The sequence below is a fragment of the Coregonus lavaretus genome (genome assembly GCF_964263955.1).
Source record: "Coregonus lavaretus genome assembly, chromosome: 1".
NCBI lineage: Eukaryota > Metazoa > Chordata > Actinopteri > Salmoniformes > Salmonidae > Coregonus > Coregonus lavaretus.
In genome coordinates, this window is record NC_139988.1 from 59,997,304 (window position 1) to 60,018,100 (window position 20,797).

Sequence of the window (20,797 nt, forward strand, 5' to 3'; positions counted from 1 at the left end):
TGATCCCCTGCTGATTTTGTATGTTTGCCCACTGACAAATAAATGATCAGTCTATAATTTTAATGGTAGGTTTATTTGAACAGTGAGAGACAGAATAACAACAAAAAAATCCAGAAAGACGCATGTCAAAAATGTTATGAATTGATTTGCATTTTAATGAGGGAAATAAGTATTTGACCCCCTCTCAATCAGAAAGATAATCTCCCAGGTGTATTTTATACAGGTAACGAGCTGAGATTAGGAGCACACTCTTAAAGGGAGTGCTCCTAATCTCAGCTTGTTACCTGTATAAAAGACACCTGTCCACAGAAGCAATCAATCAATCAGATTCCAAACTCTCCACCATGGCCAAGACCAAAGAGCTCTCCAAGGATGTCAGGGACAAGATTGTAGACCTACACAAGGCTGGAATGGGCTACAAGACCATCGCCAAGCATCTTGGTGAGAAGATGACAACAGATGGTGCGATTATTTGCAAATGGAAGAAACACAAAATAACTGTCAATCTCCCTCGGCCTGGGGCTCCATGCAAGATCTCACCTCGTGGAGTTGCAATGATCATTAGAACGGTGAGGAATCAGCCCAGAACTACACGGTAGGATCTTGTCAATGATCTCAAGGCAGCTGGGACCATAGTCACCAAGAAAACAATTGGTAACACACTACGCCGTGAAGGACTGAAATCCTGCAACGCCCGCAAGGTCCCCCTGCTCAAGAAAGCACATATACATGCCCGTCTGAAGTTTGCCAATGAACATCTGAATGATTCAGAGGAGAACTGGGTGAAAGTGTTGTGGTCAGATGAGACCAAAATCGAGCTCTTTGGCATCAACTCAACTCGCCATGTTTGGAGGAGGAGGAATGCTGCCTATGACCCCAAGAACACCATCCCCACCGTCAAACATGGAGGTGGAAACATTATGCTTTGGGGGTGTTTTTCTGCTAAGGGGACAGGACAACTTCACCGCATCAAAGGGATGATGGACTGGGCCATGTACCGTCAAATCTTGGGTGAGAACCTCCTTCCCTCAGCCAGGGCATTGAAAATGGGTCGTGGATGGGTATTGCAGCATGACAATGACCCAAAACACATGGCCAAGGCAACAAAGGAGTGGCTCAAGAAGAAGCACATTAAGGTCCTGGAGTGGCCTAGCCAGTCTCCAGACCTTAATCCCATAGAAAATGTGTGGAGGGAGCTGAAGGTTCGAGTTGCCAAACATCAGCCTCGAAACCTTAATGACTTGGAGAAGATCTGCAAAGAGGAGTGGGACAAAATCTCTCCTGAGATGTGTGCAAACCTGGTGGCCAACTACAAGAAATGTCTTACCTCTGTGATTGCCAACGGGTTTTGCCACCAAGTACTAAGTCATGTTTTGCAGAGGGGTCAAATACTTATTTCCCTCATTAAAATGCAAATGAATTTATAACATTTTTGACATGCGTTTTTCTGGATTTTTTTGTTGTTATTCTGTCTCTCACTGTTCAAATAAACCTACCATGAAAATGATAGACTGATCATTTCTTTGTCAGTGGGCAAACGTACAAAATCAGCAGGGGATCAAATACTTTTTTCCCTACTGTATATATATATATATATATATATATATATATATATATATATATATATATATATATATATATGTGTGTGTGTGTGTGATGGGATGTATAGACTTTATGGACAGTATGTGGATAGAATAGTATAGTATACAGTTGACATCGGAGGTTTAAACACACCTTAGCCAAATACATTTAAACTCAGTTTTTCACAATTCCTGACATTTAATCCTAGTAAAAATTCCCTGTCTTAGGTCAGTTAGGATCACCACTTTATTTTAAGAATGTGAAATGTCAGAATAATAGTAGAGAGAATGATTTATTTCAGATTTTATTTATTTCATCACATTCTCAGTGGGTCAGAAGTTTACATACACTCAATTAGTATTTGGTAGCATTGCCTTTAAATTGTTTATCTTGGGTCAAACATTTCGGGTAGCCTTCCACAAGCTTCCCACTATAAGTTGGGTGAATTTTAGCCCATTTCTTCTGACAGAGCTGGTGTAACTGAGTCAGGTTTTTAGGCCTCCTTGGTCGCATACGCTTTTTCAGTTCTGCCCACACATTTTCTATAGGATTGAGGTCAGGGCTTTGTGATGGCCACTCCAATACCTTTAATTTGTTGTCCTTATGCCACATATTTGGACGTATGCTTGGGGTCATTGTCCATTTGGAAGACCCATTTGCGACCAAGCTTTAACTTCCTGACCGATGTCTTGAGATGTTGTTTCAATATATCCACATAATTTTCCTTCCTCATGATGCCATCTATTTTGTGAAGTTCACCAGTTCCTCCTGCAGCAAAGCACCCCCACAGCATGATGCTGCCACCTCTGTGCTTCACGGTTGGGATGGTGTTCTTTGGCTTGCAAGCCACCCCCTTTTTACTCCAAACATAACGATGGTCATTATGGCCAAACAGTTCTATTTTTGTTTCATCAGACCAGAGGACATTTCTCCAAAAAGTATGATCTTTGTCCCCATGTGCAGTTGCAAACTGTAGTCTGGCTTTTTTATGGCGGTTTTGGAGCAGTGCTTTCTTCCTTGCTGAGCGGCCTTTTAGGTTATGTCGAAATAAGACTAGTTTATTGTGGATATAGATACTTTAGTACCTGTTTCCTCCAGCATCTTCACAAGGTCCTTTGCTGTTGTTCTGGGATTGATTTGCACTTTTCGCACCAAAGTACGTTCATCTCTAGGAGACAGAACGCGTCTCCTTCCTGAGCGCTATGACGGCTGCGTGGTCCCATGGTGTTTATACTTACGTGCTATTGTTTGTACAGAAGAACGTGGCACCTTCAGGCGTTTTGGAAATTGCTCCCAAGGATGAACCAGACTTGTGGAGGTCTACAATTTTCTTTCTGAGGGCTTGGCTGATTTCTTTTGATTTTCCCATGATGTCAAGCAAAGAGACACTGAATGTAAAGGAAGGCCTTGAAATACATCCACAGGTACACCTCCAATTGACTCAAATGATGTCAATTAGCCTTTCAGAATTTTTTTCTGGAATTATCCAAGCTGTTTAAAGGCACTGTCAACTTAGCGTATGTAAACTTCTGACCCACTGGAATTGTGATACAGTGAATTATAAGTGAAATAATCTGTCTGTAAACAATTGCTGGAAAAATGACTTGTGTCATGCACAAAGTAGATGTCCTAACCTACTTGCCAAAACTATAGTTTGTTAACAAGAAATTTGTGGAGTGGTTGAAAAACGAGTTTTAATGACTCCAACCTAAGTGTATGTAAACTTCCGACTTCAACTGTATGTACAGCAATAGTTTAATAGGATGGCCTTTACTAGAATACAGTATATACAAATGAAATGGGTAAAACAGTGTGTAAACATTATTAAAGTAACCAGTGTTCCATTATTAAAGTGACAAGTGTTCCATGTCTATGTACATAGGGCAGCAGCCTCTAAGGTGCAGGGTTGAGTAACTGGGTGGTAGCCGGCTACTAAAAGTCCACTACGAATACCTCTTCTCCACCAGCGGCGTCATAGAGCAGCCTCTGGGGTAACTTCAATCGCCTTGGGGGGTACGAACAAAGGATCCAATTCAGGAAAGTCGTATTTCCGGTCGAAATGCTGGTGAGTTACCGCCACTCTGATATCCAAAAGTTATTTCCAGCTGTATGTAATAATGCAGAAAACGTTCTGGGCTAATAATGTGAGAAATAATGCTAAGTTGCTTAGGAGCTAGAAACAGTCTATCGGCGCCATCTTGTTCCGTTACTGAATTATCGCTGATAAATGATTTGGACGAAACCGAACCACAGTCGTTCTCCCAGCATGTCACATTTATTTATTTTGGTAGAACTGTTTAGGCCTTTAATTAATAAGAATCTGAGCCCTGTAATATAATTAAAGCATTTTCAAATTTATTAGGTTATATTATGTTCTGTGAATCTTTTAACATTTCCCAGACAAATCGCTAGCAATAAATTGCAGAATATGTCCAAACTGATAAGTAAAGGGGTAGTTTTCTGTAAGCATGAGCGAGGCCATTGTTCTATAAAAATTACAATACTTTTATGTGGCATCTGACCACACCCACATAAAAAAAATAGAATAGTGTGGGCGGGACATTGGCCAAATGTATACGCTTTCGTTGTCAGGATTCATTTACACTTCAAGGATATCCTTGTAACATGCGTCTTCGAATACCTCCGGAGGTGGTCAGGAAAATCGAATCACAATCAGTTCACAATGCATCTTGATTCTCTACACCTGCGACAAATGTCGGCACAATCAGAATGTGGACAAGATCAGGACAACGGACGCATGTTAGAACCAAGTATAAACGGGGCTTTAGGTCTAGGCCAGTCTGTAAGAAGAGACCGGTCACGAGTGAGATACTGAGACACAGACATAGAGGAGGAGAAAGAAAGGAAGACGTTCAAACCATGTTCTCCATATTCACTATTTAGCACTATTTAGCAAAGGCTCCATGGTTGACCGTCTCCAGACATCTAATTATCAGATGTCAAGGGACATTATTCTGTGTGAGGGTCCATTCTCTAAAAAGAAAAGGAAAAGCTGCATGCTCTTGGAGCTCCGATATATAATAACTTATTTTTCACCAACATTTCAACAGCCAAGCTGTCTTCATCAGGGTCCCATTCTCTGTCATTAGAGTCAACTACATTACAGTACAATCATAATTTTAAAACACTTTTAGGAAGTAATTACATCCTATCTTTATGAAGGCCACTATATCCAGAAGGACAAAGATACTCCTCTGATATTGACTGTCCTGTATAGAACATTCGACTGACAGGAACATGTTTTCAAGGCAGACGTATTGCCAACATGGGAACAAAATGGCCTGGACAACAACAATCTACTGTAGTAAGGGGTTTGACCTACGGACTGAAGAATGGCTCAGAAATAGAAAGCGCAATGAGAAGTTTGTCCATTTTTGACATAAAAAATTATGACCTTTCCCACTTAGCTTCAGACCCATGCATGTCACAGCATTGGAGGAAGAGAGGGAGTTTTGCTTTGGACTTGACCCTGAACTCCCCACCACCCTCATCCCTCCTTCCCCCAAACTCCTCCTATTTATGCCTGGTCCTGTGAACCTCTCACCCCCTGCCCCTAACCCTGTTCTGCCCTTACCCTTGTGTTCTCAACAGGAAATCAAGGCAGCTCCTTGAGGTCCAGGGGCCAGCTTTCCACAACATCTAGTCCAAATTAAAATCCTAAGCTGTTTGGAACTCATTCCATTTACATTACATTTACATTACATTTAAGTCATTTAGCAGACGCTCTTATCCAGAGCGACTTACAGGAGCAATTAGGGTTAAGTGCCTTGCTCAAGGGCACATTTACGTCATTTAGCAGACGCTCTAGTCCAGAGCGACTTACAAATTGATGCATTCACCCTATAGCCAGTGGGATAACCACTTTACAATTTTTTTTTTGGGGGGGGGGGGGGGTAGAAGGATTACTTTATCCTATCCCAGGTATTCCTTAAAGAGGTGGGGTTTCAAATGTCTCCGGAAGGTGGTGAGCGACTCCGCTGTGTGTGTGGGGGGGGGGTAGAAGGATTGCTTTATCCTATCCCAGGTATTCCTTAAAGAGGTGGGGTTTCAAATGTCTCCGGAAGGTGGTGAGTGACTCCGCTGTCCTGGCGTCGTGAGGGAGCTTGTTCCACCATTGGGGTGCCAGAGCAGCGAACAGTTTTGACTGGGCTGAGCGGGAACTATGCTTCCGCAGAGGAAGGGGAGCCAGCAGGCCAGAGGTGGATGAACGCAATGCCCTCGTTTGGGTGTAGGGACTGATCAGAGCCCGAAGGTATAGAGGTGCCGTTCCCCTCGCTGCTCCAAAGGCAAGCACCATGGTCTTGTAACGGATGCGAGCTTCAACTGGAAGCCAGTGGAGTGTGCGGAGGAGGGGGGTGACGTGAGAGAACTTGGGAAGGTTGAACACCAGACGGGCTGCGGCATTCTGGATGAGTTGTAGGGGTTTAATGGCACATGCAGGGAGGCCAGCCAACAGCGAGTTGCAGTAATCCAGACGGCATTCCCTCCCCCATCAGGGTCTGTTCACATTGTGCCACCCAGAGCACTGTACTAGACCAGGCTGCCTAGACTACCTGAGCGCAACACCACAGCTCAGTATGAAGGAAGTTAGACATATGCTGAATCAGGGACCACACTGTTGCAGAAATGCACACACACATACACACAAACACATGTACCCACACACAGATGCACACACTCTTGCATAAACACACACAAAAATGTGCATGCACACACACAAACGCGTAGTCTCATTAGCAGAAATAGAGCCATTCTCCTGTGGTGTTTGTGTGTGTGTGTCAGTGCTCTAAAATATCTTATTTCAAACAGGGATATTTCTATGCTCTTTTAAGGTCCGGAACATTCCATAAACATAATGGCCTAGTCAGAAGTGACTCACTGTTAAATAGTTGTCTTCAGCGTCGTTTTCCACTGCGGACCACATGGTTGTAATTAAATCCAGAAGAAACACACAAACAATAGAGCAGTTCTATTGAATTGTGCTCTAGACAGTTCTATTGGGCAGAGAAAAATACCTAACATATCTAAAACACCACACAGCTACAACACACAAACTACCAGAGAAATGACTTAGGCTGTTTCAAAGACTACAGATAACTGACTTGAAAAGTTCAAAATAATTAAGAAACAGACCATAACGTTATGACTATAACTACTGTTCCCTGAAGCAGGGAAACGAGGTACAACATACTATGGGGAGTCACACTTTCGCGACTTCGGTTGAAGGATCTACACTGAATAAAAATACAACATGCAACAATTTCAAAGATTTTACTAAGTTACAATTCATATAAGGAAATCAGTCAATTGAAATAATTTCAGTAGGCCCTAATCTATGGATTTCACATGACTGGGAATACAGATGCATCTGTTGGTCACAGATACCTTTAAAAAAAAGGTTGCGGCGTGGATGAGAAATCTGGTGTGACCACCATTTGTCTCATGCAACACGACACATCTCCTTTGCATAGTTTATCAGGCTGTTGATTGTGGCCTGTGGAATGTTGTCCCACTCCTCTTCAATGGCTTTGCAAGGTTGCTGGATATTGGTGGGAACTGGAACACACTGTTGTACACGTTGATCCAGAGCATCCCAAAAATGCTCAATGGGTGACATGTCTGGTGAGTATGCAGGCCATGGAAGAACTGGGAAATGTTCAGCTTCCAGGAATTGTGTGCAGATCCTTGCGACATGGGGCAGTGCATTATCATGCTGAAACATGAGGTGATGGTTGCGGATGAATGGCACGACAATGGGCCTCAGGATCTCGTCACGGTATCTCTGTGCATTAAAATTGCCATTGATAAAATGCAATTGTGTTTGTTGTCCATAGCTTATGCCTGCCCATACTATAACCCCACCGCCACCATGGGGCACTCTGTTCACAACTTTGACATCAGTGTCATCTGCTCAGTTGAGTTGAAACTGGGATTCATCTGTGAAAAGCACACTTTTCCAGTATGCCAGTGGCCATCGAATGTTTCTGAAATTCTTGTGGGTTGAACAAACCCACAGTTTCATCAGCTGTCTGGGTGGCCGGTCTCAGATGATCCCATAAGGTGAAGAAGCCGGATGTGGAGGTCCTGGGCTGGAGTGGTTACACGTGGTCTGCCGTTTGGACGTACTGCCAAATTCTCTAAAACAACGTTGGTGGACATTCCTGCAGTCAACATGCCAATTTTACGCTCCCTCAACTTGAGACAACTGTGGCATTGTGTTGTGTGACAAAACTGCACATTTTAGAGTGGCCTTTTATTGTCCCCAGCACAAGGTGCACCTGTGTAAAGATCATACTGTTTAATCAGCTTCTTGATATGCCACACCTGTCAGGTGGATGGATTACCTTGGCAAAGGAGAAATGCTCATTAACAGGGATATAAACAAATGTGTGGGCAAAAGTTGAGAGAAATAAGCTTTTTGTCCATATGGACATTTTCGGGGATCTTTTATTTCAGCTCATGAAACATGGGACCAACACTTTACATGTTGCGTTTATATTTTTGTTCAGTATAAAATCAAGCCTGACAAGGCCAATGAAATCTGCACTTTGCTGGAAGCCCTGCCTTCCACAGGTGATAAGCGTGAGGCACGGATTAACTCCTTCAATTTAATATCGCTCTCCACCACGCGGTGCGGGGCCAAACAAGTGTTGAACCTAGTTTCCCTCCTTCAGGGAACAGTAGTTATAGTCATCACGTTACGTTCCCTTTCAGTCAGTCAACTTCGGCACGCCCAAGGCCGACCCCAACGGATACTAAATTAAACAGCCCATGGCAGACCACCCAGACCTGACCCCACAAGATGCGGCAGTCTGGGTATTGCGCACAAGGCGCGCTGTCTAGTGAATTTCCCCTGTCCCAGCCATAAGCACACTGGGAGTAGTGACATCCAAGCAATAAAACCTCACAAAAGTGAGTGTTGTTGCCCAACTCGCCTCAGGACACATATCTCCTACAGTCAACCCTTTAAATAACGCTCAAGATGCTGCCAGACCCCTGGTGGAGTGGGCACGTACACTGCTAGGTAACCCTTGCCCCTTGCTGCTATATGCCAGGGAGATAGTCACATAACTGGTCACATAACTGGATATCCCGGGTCTGCTTAATGTACGTGTGTAAAGGTCATACCGGACACAGGGCGTGTAACCTCTGTTGCTCTTCTGAGGCCACTGGTGCTCAAGTGCATCTGTTCCCAATCGCGCTTCCTCGCGATGCGTAAAAATCTATGTCAGCCCCGCCATAAATATTGCCCGCTCCTGTGCGCCAGATACACCATTAGAAGACCCAGGTAATTGATATGCAGTGCGCTCCGAGCCACTGTCCATACCCCCCGAATTGAGGTGCCATCGTACAGTGCACCCGACCCTCGGGGGATGCGTCTGTTGTGATCACCCAGTACAGGGCCCGTAGGCCGACAGGGACACCCGATACGACCCGTTCAGGCTGTGAGATGTGTCTAGGTGAGCGACTACCACTCAGCGCCGGAAAGGCTGCAACAACAATAGCCACTGGAGAAAACACACTGCGTGACCCAGCTGAAATTAGGCTAATCAGAGCCAGAACGTGGACCCCCTATGGAGATAGAAAAGCGTGATTCAAGAGGGAGTCTAACTCGAGACTCAGAAACAGAATGCGCTGAGATGGAGTCAGGGACACCAGCATGTATGTGTATAAAGCTACTTTCCCCCAGTCCGTCGACTGTAGTAGCCAGCGGCTTGTGAGCATTCTGAATTCATAGACTCTGAGGTGCTTGCTGAGGACACATAAGTCTAGAACGTATTTCCTTTTTGGAACCAGGAAATATGTTTGTACCAGCCGTCCTGGATCCAACATAGAACCACTCGGATTGCCTGCTTCTGGAGACGGGAGGATGTTCCCTCCCTCAAAACGGGCACTGAGGCCTCGGGAACAGTCGACTTAATGACGCCTTGTAACCCAGCTGATAAAGGGACAGACGGCTCTGAAAAACTGACCCCTTCTGGTAACAGACAGGGGCGATTCATAATTGAATCTAATTCCCAGGAATTAAACCAATTGCCTATAGAACCCATAACCTGCATCACTGAGCACCTCATAGGGACTAGTGAGCTACAGGCAGGAATCAGCCATGAATCCTATGGGGGATGAGTGCCCCCTTGTGGACAGAGAGCAAATTGTCCAATTTATTACTCTCACCCTGAGATTGATATACCCCTTCAACCTTGTAAACACAATGGAACACAAGGTAACAGAGAGGGCAGTAAACATTGACAAGCCTCCAAACTAAGTTGTGCTTCCATGAGACTGTATAGCCTGGATGAAGCCCGGCCTCTTGTGGACACAGGGGGCTCTGGCAATGGCTGACGTAGCACACCGTTTGGCCGTAACCAAACGTAGGGACACTGACGTCACCGTAATGGTTTTGTGGAGGGGCGCACCAGTCGCTCAGACCAGTGCTAAGGCCCCTCTCTCCGGGCTTACCTAAGCCAAGTGCTCGGATACCCCCAGAACCTGGTCGCCCTCTCTCTTCTAGTAGCCTCCCGTAACCGGCGACAGACAGCACAGGAGCCAGTAGACATTTGACCTGACCAACGACCCAATCCTTCTCTGTGTCCCGCAACTCAAATTCAGCCGAGGTACAAGCACCCGGGAGAGGAAGTCACTATCGGATACACCAAGCCCCCTAAATAATGCTACACGATTGTATAGAGAACTTGCGCCGCAGACTTGTAGGGGAGCAGTGCCCGCCGTCCCCTAGTCTCGCACACAAACTGCTTCAAGCGAGGGCAGCCTAAGAATGGACCGAGCCGAGACATACAAGACAACAAATGTGAGTATCTTTTACAGTGCCTTCTGAAAGTATTCACACCACTTGACTTTTTCCACATTTTGTTGTGTTACAGCCTGAATTTCAAATGGATTAAATTTGTGGCCTAAACACAATATCCCATAATGTCAAAGTGGAATTATGGTTTTAGGTTTTGTACAAATTATTAAAAAATTAAAAGCTGAAATACCTTGAGTCAAAAGGTATTCAACCCCTTTGTTATGGCAAGCCTAAATAAGTTCAGGAGTAAAAATTATAATAAGTTGCATGGACTGTGTGCAATGATAGTGTTTAACATGATTTTTAAATGACTAGCTCATGACTAGGTCCCTCAGTCGAGCAGTGAATTTCAAACACAGTTTTTCCAATGCCTCTCAAAGAAGGGCACCTATTGGTAGATGGGTAAAAAAAAAGACATTTAATATCTCATTGAGCATGGTGAAGTTATTAATTACACTTTGGATGGTGTATCAATACACCCAGTCACTACAAAGACACAGGTGTCATTCCTAACTCAGTTGCGGTAGAGGAAGGAAACCACTCAGGGATTCCACCATGAGGGCAATGGTAACTTTAAAACAGTTACAGTTTAATGGCTGTGATAGAAGAAAACTGAGGATGGATCAACAACATTGTAGATCCTCCACAATACTAACCTAAATGACAGAGTAAAAAGAAGGAAGCCTGTACATAAAAAAATATTCCAAAACATGCATCCTGTTTGCAATAAGGCACTAAAGTAAAACTGCAGAAAATGTGGCAAAGAAATTAACTTTATGTCCTGAATACAAAGCGTTATGTTTGGGACAAATCTAACACAACATATCACTGAGTACCACTCTTTATATTTTCAAGCATGATGTTGGCTGCATCATGTTACGGGTATGCTTGTCATCGGCAAGCACTAGGGAGTTTTTTAGGATAAAAAGCACAGGCAAAATCCTAGAGGAAAACCTCAGTTTGCTTTCCAACAGACATTGGGAGACAAATTCACCTTTCAGCAGGACCATCACCTAAAACACAAGGCCAAATATACACTGGAGTTGCTAACCCAGAAAGACTCACAGCTGTAATTACTTCCAAAGGTGCTTCTACAAAGTATTGACTCAGACGTGTGAATACTTATGTAAATTTTATATTTCTGTATTTCATTTTCAATGCATTTGCAGAAATTTCTAAAAACATGTTTTCGCTGTCATTATGGGTATCGTGTGTAGATGGGTGAGAAAAACAAATCTCTTTAATCCATTTTGCATTAAGGCTGTAACAAAACAGAATGTGGAATACAGTGGGGAGAACAAGTATTTGATACACTGCCGATTTTGCAGGTTTTCCTACTTACAAAGCATGTAGAGGTCTGTAATTTTTTATCATAGGTACACTTCAACTGTCAGAGACGGAATCTAAAACAAAAATACAGAAAATCACATTGGATGATTTTTAAGTAATTAATTTGCATTTTATTGCATGACATAAGTATTTGATCACCTACCAACCATTAAGAATTCCGGCTCTCACAGACCTGTTAGTTTTTCTTTAAGAAGCCCTCCTGTTCTCCACTCATTACCTGTATAAACTGCACCTGTTTGAACTCGTTGCCTGTATAAAAGACACCTGTCCACACACTCAATCAAAGAGACTCCAACCTCTCCACAATGGCCAAGAACAGAGAGCTGTGTAAGGACATCAGGGATAAAATTGTAGACCTGCACAAGGCTGGGATGGGCTACAGGACAATAGGCAAGCAGCTTGGTGAGACGGCAACAACTGTTGGCGCAATTATTAGAAAATTGAAGAAGTTCAAGATGACGGTCAATCACCCTCAGTCTGGGGCTCCATGCAAGATCTCACCTCGTGGGGCATCAATGATCATGAGGAAGGTGAGGGATCAGCCCAGAACTACACGGCAGGACCTGGTCAATGACCTGAAGAGAGCTGGGACCACAGTCTCAAAGAACACCATTAGTAACACACTACGCCGTCATGGATTAAAATCCTGCAGCGCACGCAAGGTCCCCCTGCTCAAGCCAGCGCATGTCCAGGCCCGTCTGAAGTTTGCCAATGACCATCTGGATGATCCAGAGGAGGAATGGGAGAAGGTCATGTGGTCTGATGAGACAAAAATAGAGCTTTTTGGTCTAAACTCCACTCGCCGTGTTTGGAGGAAGAAGAAGGATGAGTACAACCCCAAGAACACCATCCCAACCGTGAAGCATGGAGGTGGAAACATCATTCTTTGGGGATACTTTTCTGCAAAGGGGACAGGACGACTGCACCGTATTGAGGGGAGGATGGATGGGGCCATGTATCGCGAGATCTTGGCCAACAACCTCCTTCACTCAGTAAGAGCATTGAAGATGGGTCGTGGCTGGGTCTTCCAGCATGACAACGACCCGAAACACACAGCCAGGGCAACTAAGGAGTGGCTCCGTAAGAAACATCTCAAGGTCCTGGAGTGGCCTAGCCAGTCTCCAGACCTGAACCCAATAGAACATCTTTGGAGGGAGCTGAAAGTCCATATTGCCCAGCAACAGCCCCGAAACCTGAAGGATCTGGAGAAGGTCTGTATGGAGAAGTAGGACAAAATCCCTGCTGCAGTGTGTGCAAACCTGGTCAAGACCTACAGGAAACGTATGATCTCTGTAATTGCAAACAAAGGTTTCTGTACCAAATATTAAGTTCTGCTTTTCTGATGTATCAAATACTCATGTCATGCAATAAAATGCAAATGAATTACTTAAAAATCATACAATGTGATTTTCTTGATTTTTGTTTTAGATTCCGTCTCTCGCAGTTGAAGTGTACCTATGATAGAAATTACAGACCTCTACATGCTTTGTAAGTAGGAAAACCTGCAAAATCGGCAGTGTATCAAATACTTGTTCTCCCCACTGTAAGTCAAGGGGTATTTCTGAAGGCACTGTATGATCCCTTATTAATGTCACCTGTTAAATCCACTTCAATCAGTGTAGATGAAGGTGAGGAGACAGGTTAAAGAATGATTTTTAAGCCTTGAGACAATTGAGCTAAATGTGTGCCATTTAGAGGGAGAATGGGCAAGACAAAATATTTAAGTGCCTTCAAACGGGGTATGATAGTAGATGCCAGGCGCGTCGGTTTGAGTGCGTCAAGAACTGCAACTCTGCTGGGTTTTTCAACCTCTACAGTTTTTCGTTTGTATCAATAATTGTCCACCAGCCAAAGGACATCCAGCCAACTTGACACAACTGTGGGAAGCATTGGAGTCAACATGGACCAGCATCCCTGTGGAACGCTTCCGACACCTTGTAGTCCATGCCCAGACGAATTGAGTCTGTTCTGAGGGCAAAAGGGGGTGCAACTCAGTATTAGGAAGGTGTTCCTAATGTTTTGTACACTCAGTGTGTTTGATCTCAAATGTATCATGATTGTTCATATGTCCTTTTAAGAATTTCATACACTGTGTAGTAACGTTGTAACACTGATTGCTATTGTTAGAAGTATTTGTACTTTTAGAACATTTGCAGATTCTGTAATAGAGAAGGTAGAAAAAAATAACCCTGCAAGAAAGTAAGAAATTACCCACTGCTGGGTAAATCAAAATAATGATTAGCAAGGAATAAAGCAAGAAATAACCCACGGCTGGGTCAAAAATAATTAACAACAATAACCCAGCAATTTGAGTAAAAGCATCCAACTGCTGGGTCAAAATAACACAATTATTTTGGTAAATCAAGTAACCCAACGTGTTGTGTCATTCACGTAACCCAACAGTGCTGTGTGAAACTAACCCAGTGCTGGGTATGTACTATAGCAGGGATGGGCAACTGGCAGCCCGCGCATCCATTTTCAGTAGGGGTCTTAGGTATACGTTTTTTAAAGATGATTGACGAGAAAAGTATCGTCCAACCCATTGGGTATCTCACTGCACCCTCATATACCATGTCTTGAAATATGCAGCCAGACGGATTAAAAGTACATTTACATTGTAATACTTCTGACAGCCAACTTTCTAACTCTGCACATAACTTTTGGACTTTATAACATTTCCATAGGGCATGGATTATTGAGTCATTATTAGTTTTACAACTCAGACATGACTCTACCGTTGTGCTGTAGAATTTGTGTATGTTGTCTCTTGTATAATAAACTCTATACATTAATTTATACTGGATTAAGCATAAATTTTCTTAACTGTAATTTTGTCATTATGTTCCAACATTCCCTCCAACTTGTGCCAATGTCAGTAATTTTTTTTCTAAGCGATTGTCAGTTGGATAGGCTCTCTGCAAGGTTTTGTATAGATTACCTATCATATGAATATATTTTTCTGACTGAAATAGGATTCACTCAAGATTGCTCTGATGTCCAAAAGATTTTATATCGAAATGTTGTGATATAAAACGTTTAAGTTGCAGGTATTGGAAAATATCTACATTGGTCAATCCAAAATTGCTTTTTAAAGCTGTCATGGAAATACATGTATTCCCTATTACCAAGGCATTTACGGTTTCTATACCTTCAGTTTTCCATGTGGACCAATTTATCTGTGAATTCCGAAAAGCTATCCAAGGATTGTTCCATAACATTGTGTTTTTAGGGAGTGATATTGGTTCTTGTAGAATACTTTTCATTCACAAAAACTTTGGGAGCCATTCTGAATAGGTTTATTATACCTGTAAGATGTATGGGAAGATTGTTCCATTTAATTAGATCTGCTTTCATATTGTTAAGTAATGGAATAAAGTTATCTTTATATATTTGTTGTCACTTATTATGCATCCTAAGTATTTCATATTTGTTGTGGTCCACTTGAAGGATCGCTGTAGATCGTGTGTTACTCTTTACATTTTTCCTATTGCCATTATTTCGGGGGGTTTCCATGTCAATTTTATATCCTGAGATTTTAGAGTATTCTGAAAATATTTTTAGCTAAGGGGGCATTGAGTTTTCAATATTGTTCAGGTATATCAGGAGATCATCTGCAAATAAGTTCAGTTTATATTTGTGTTTACCAATTCTGATACATTTGGTTCCTGTCTAATTATTTCTGCAAGCGGTTCAATTGCCATTGCAAACAGGAGGGGGGAAAGGGGACATCCCTGTCTTGTGCCCCTTTGTAAAGCAATTCCATCAGATAATGTATTATTTGTATATATTTTTGCTTTAGGACATTTGTAATATTTTTTTAATGTATTATTTTAGTTGCAAAATTGAAAGCTTCCAAAGTGATTTATTTTTCATTCTTCATTTTAATTTCTAAATTAGATTGAGCTTTTGCCAAGTATGAGATTATCATTACCCTAATGTATGACTTAAAGGCATCCCAGATTTTATCGGGGGTCGGTTTTTCTCAATCATCTATGTCTACTTTTGTAATGGTAACGGTTTTAATTTTTACATTTACGTATTTAAAAATGTTGGGTCCAGAAGATGTGCTCTGTTCATTATCCAAATTCTGTCATTAAGTGTATTGTCTATTGGTGTAATTAAAGCATGATACCGGAGAATGATCCAATATCATTGTATCATGAATTTTTTTATGAGGTCACCAGCTAAAATAATAGTTCGTCTGGATTTGATCTAATATCCACTATATATTCAAAAGTATGTGGACACCCTTTCAAATGAGTGGATTTGGCTATTTCAGCCACACCCTTTGCTGACAGGTGTATAAAATCAACATCTAGGAGCAACAACGGCTCAGCCACGAAGTGGTAGGCCACACAAGCGCACAGAAATGGGACCGCCGAGTGCTGAAGTGCGTTGCGTGTAAAAATTGCCTGGCCTCGGTTGCAACACCCACGACTGAATTCCAAACACCCTCTGGAAGCAACGTCAGCACAAGAACTGTTCATGAAATGGGTTTCCATGGCCGAGCAGCCGAACACAAGCCTAAGATCACTATGCACAATGCCAAGCGTCAGCTGGAGTGGTGTAAAGCTCGCTGCCATTGGACTCTGGAGCAGTGGAAACGCGTTCTCTGGAGTGATGAATCACGCTTCAACATCTGGCAGTCCGATGGACTAATCTGGGTTTGGCGGATGCCAGGAGAACGCTACCTGCCCCAATGCATAGTGCCAACTGTAAAGTTTGGTGGAAGAGGAAAAATGGTCTGGAGCTGTTTTTCATGGTTTGGGCTAGTCCCCTTAGTTCCAGTGAAGGGACATCTTAAATCTACAGCATACAATAACATTCTAGATGAGTCTGTGCATCCAAGAGTTTGGGGAAGGCCCTTTCCTGTTTCAGCATGACAATGACCCTGTGCACAAAGTGAGGTCCATACAGAAATGGTTTGTCGAGATCGGTATGGAAGAACTTCACTGGCCTGCACAGAGCCCTGATCTCAACCCCATCGAACACCTTTGGGATGAATTGGAACATCGACTGATCTCACTAATGCTTGTGACTGAATGGAAGCAAGTCCCCGCAGCAATGTTCTAACATCTTGTGAAAAGCCTTCCCAAAAGAGTGGAAGTTGTTATAGCAGCAAAGGGGGGACCAACTCCATATTAATGCCCATGATTTTGGAATGAGATGTTCAGGTGTCCACATACATTTGGTCATGTAGTGTTACTTGAATTCTATCTCAAAACACCAGATTTGCCCCTTGTGGGATATACAATGAAATCAATGTATATTTTTCACCATGTAAGGTACAATTCAACATTAGAAAATGGCGTTCTTGGTCCATGTGATGGGATATAAGGGAAAATAATGTATTCTTATATATCAGGATGCCTACACCTCTGCTGTTACTACAGTAGGTGGCAGCACAGGACTCTCCAACCCAGCTCCTCTTTAAATATTCCACTTCTCCGTTTTTTTATGTAACTTTGCGAGAAAACCACATCTGCTGACAATCTCTTTAAGTGTTCGAGAACCATATGCTTTTCTTCCCCTTCATGGAGCATGTGCACATGCCATGTGATAAATTTGATTTTGTTGGTCTTTACTTGTATAGAATCAAAGTTAACCTTATCCGTTCCGTCTATCCTTGAAGAACCAAATAAAACATGTTAGGAGACATGATACAGATGAAGTCGGAAGATTACATACACCTTAGGCAAATACATTTTAACTCAGTTTTTCACAATTCCTGAAATGTAATCCTAGTAAAGATTCCCTGTCTTAGGTTAGTTAGGATCACCACTTTATTTTAAGAATGAGAAATGTCAGAATAATAGTAGAGAGAATGATTTATTTCAGCTATTGTTTCTTTCATCACATTCCTAGTGGGTCAGAAGTTTACATACACTCAATTAATATTTGGTAGCATTGCCTTTAAATTGTTTAACATGGGTCAAATGTTTCGGGTAGCCTTCCACAAGCTTCCCATAACAAGTTGGGTGAATTTTGGCCCATTCCTCCTGACAGAGCTGGTTTGTAGGCCTCCTTGCTCGCACACACTTTTTCAGTTCTGCCCACACATTTTCTATAGGATTGAGGTCAGGGCTTTGTGATGGCCACTCCAATATCTTTACTTTGTTGTCCTTAAGCCATTTTGCCACATCTTTGGAAGTATGCTTGAGGTCATTTTGGAAGACCCATTTACGACCAAGCTTTAACTTCCTGACTGATGTCTTGATATGTTGCTTCAATATATCCACATAATTTTCCTTCCTCATGATGCCATCTATTTTGTGAAGTGCACCAGTCCCTCCTGCAGCAAAGTACCCCCACAGCATGATCCCCATGCTTCACAGTTGGGATGGTGTTCTTCAGCTTGCAAGCAACCCCCTTTTTCCTCCAAACATAACGATGGTCATTATGGTCAAACAGTTCTATTTTTGTTTCATCAGACCAGAGGACATTTCTCCAAAAAGTATGATCTTTGTCCCCATGTGCAGTTGCAAACCGTAGTCTAGCTTTTTTATGCCGGTTTTGGAGCAGTGGCTTCTTCCTTGCTGAGCGGCCTTTCAGGTTATGTCGATATAGGACTCGTTTTACTGTGGATATACAGTGGGGAGAACAAGTATTTGATACACTGCCGATTTTGCAGGTTTTCCTACTTACATACTCATCCATTCTCCTTCATTCACATATACCCTATGCCGCCGCACAACCATTCTCTCCCGCCCTCCTACACATATTCATATTCATCCTCCTTCACTCTCCCATTCATATGCACATACACATTCTCACACACTTGCCCACACACACATCCATAGAACAATTATTGACATACATGCTATATTTCCTCTTTTATATTGTATTTTCAGTGTCCATGTACAGTATCTCATTGGCAATGGCTAATTCCATCTCTACTTCCTAGAGAAGAACAGTTACTTGGGGACAATAGAGTCTAGATTGTATTGCGGGGAGGGGGAAAGAATATTGTCTCAATTTACGATAAGCTGGTCTTGGGCATCACTGTATGTAGTCTACTGTGCTTATCACTTTTTTCCACTTCTTCCTCTCAGGGCATTGCACTCTCTTTCAACTGGAAAGGTTTCCTGCAGCCTGTTCAGGACTTCATCGGCGCCTGTGAACTCCATTCTCTGTGTTCCCTTCCATACCCCCCCCCCCGATAGGCCCCGTGTAGCTCAGTTGGTAGAGCATGGCGCTTGCAACGCCAGGGTTGTGGGTTCGTTTCCCACGGGGGGCCAGTATGAAAATGTATGCACTCACTAACTGTAAGTCGCTCTGGATAAGAGCGTCTGCTAAATGACTAAAATGTAAATGGTGGATGAGGTGAGTTTCCCCCTACTATGTTAAGCGCTTTGAGTACCTCGGTAGAAAAGCGCTATATAAATCCAATCAATTATTATTTATTATTATTATTTGTATACAATCACATATGTCTCTCTATAATGCCTGGGAATATTTGGGAACAGATTTCCAAAATATTGAAAACTTGGAGCTGGCCGCCAGTTGGGGAACCCTGCACTAGGCCCTCCATGGAATGAGTTTGACACCAATGCATACATGTGTCAGAAAAAGTTTGACGTAAAGAAATTGAAATATAGTGATATTGAACTCAAAAGATGCCCAACGATTGAACAGAGCAGTAGCTGAGCTTATCTGTCTGGATCAAGTGCCATTCTGTGACTGGTTAACATTCCTTCTTTTTTCTTGCAATGGTATCGTTTTGGTATTGAGTATCGTGATGGTATCGAGAATTGTGATACTAAACCTGGTATCGGTATACTAATGCAAATCCATATGTTACATGTGGTTACGTTTATGCTACCTACTCTTTGATAGTGGCTTCCCCAATTGAGCCCAAAAAGCTGTCAATAACTTAAGAAGGATTCCATCATAGGCTGGTGATTTTTCTATGTTCATGTTTTGTACTGCCTCTTTAAGTTCAGCCAAAGAGTTTGGAGCATCTAGTTGAGATGTTGCAGGATTAGGGAGATGTCTGAGTTGTAAATTATTTGGTGCAATCATTATTGTTATGTTTAACCTGTGATGAGTACAATTCAGAGTAAAAAGAATGAAATGTATTGTTAATTAGCTTTTCGTCTGTATGGACTATACCCTCTGTTGATTTGACTGCTGTAATGTTTGCAAAGACCTCATTGGTCCTTAGTTTCATAGCCAGTAACCGACTGGGGCACGCACTGTTGAAGTAATCATTTTGCCGAGCTTTGTGCATAATAAATTATGCGCGTGCTCTGTATAGAGCATTCAGTTCTTTCTTAACCAATTCAAAGTCCTGTGCATTTTTAAAAGATGGGTCAGATTGCAGTATACGTTGTAAAACTTTTAACTTCACCTCCAATTGTTTTGTTTAATTAATATTTGCCTTGTGTAAATTAGAAGACAATACATTTCTGTTGCTTCTAATGAAGCCTTTAATTGCATCCCAATGTATACGTGGATCATCAATGAATTCTGCGAGATCTATTGCAAATGTTTGAAACTCTCATTTTGTCGAACAGTTGTATTGAAGCGCCAGCGAGCCGCACGGTTCCTGTCGGTGCATAAATCAGCAGTACACAAAATATTTGTGACCGACCGCCTCGATTCGGTCTTATGTAGCAAAATTTGAAATTGTGTTTTTTACATCGGATAAAATTAGAGACTCAGAGCTACAAAATGGTATATCATACAGTGAATTTGAAGAACAATGGGAAAGTATTTCTGCTTTGAAAGTTGATAAACTTTTGAGAAAATGGCCCTTGAATGTTTTGGTACACCTACATTTTACATTTTAGTCATTTAGCAGACGCTCTTATCCAGAGCGACTTACAGTTAGTGAATACATATTTTTTTATACTGGCCCCCCGTGGGAATCGAACACACAACCCTGGCGTTGCAAATGCCATGCTCTATCAACTGAGCTACATCCCTGCCGGCCATTCCCTCCCCTACCCTAGACGACGCTGGGCCAATTGTGCACCGCCCATGAGTCTCCCGGTCGCGGCCGGCTGCGACAGAGCCTGGATTCGAACCAGGATCTCT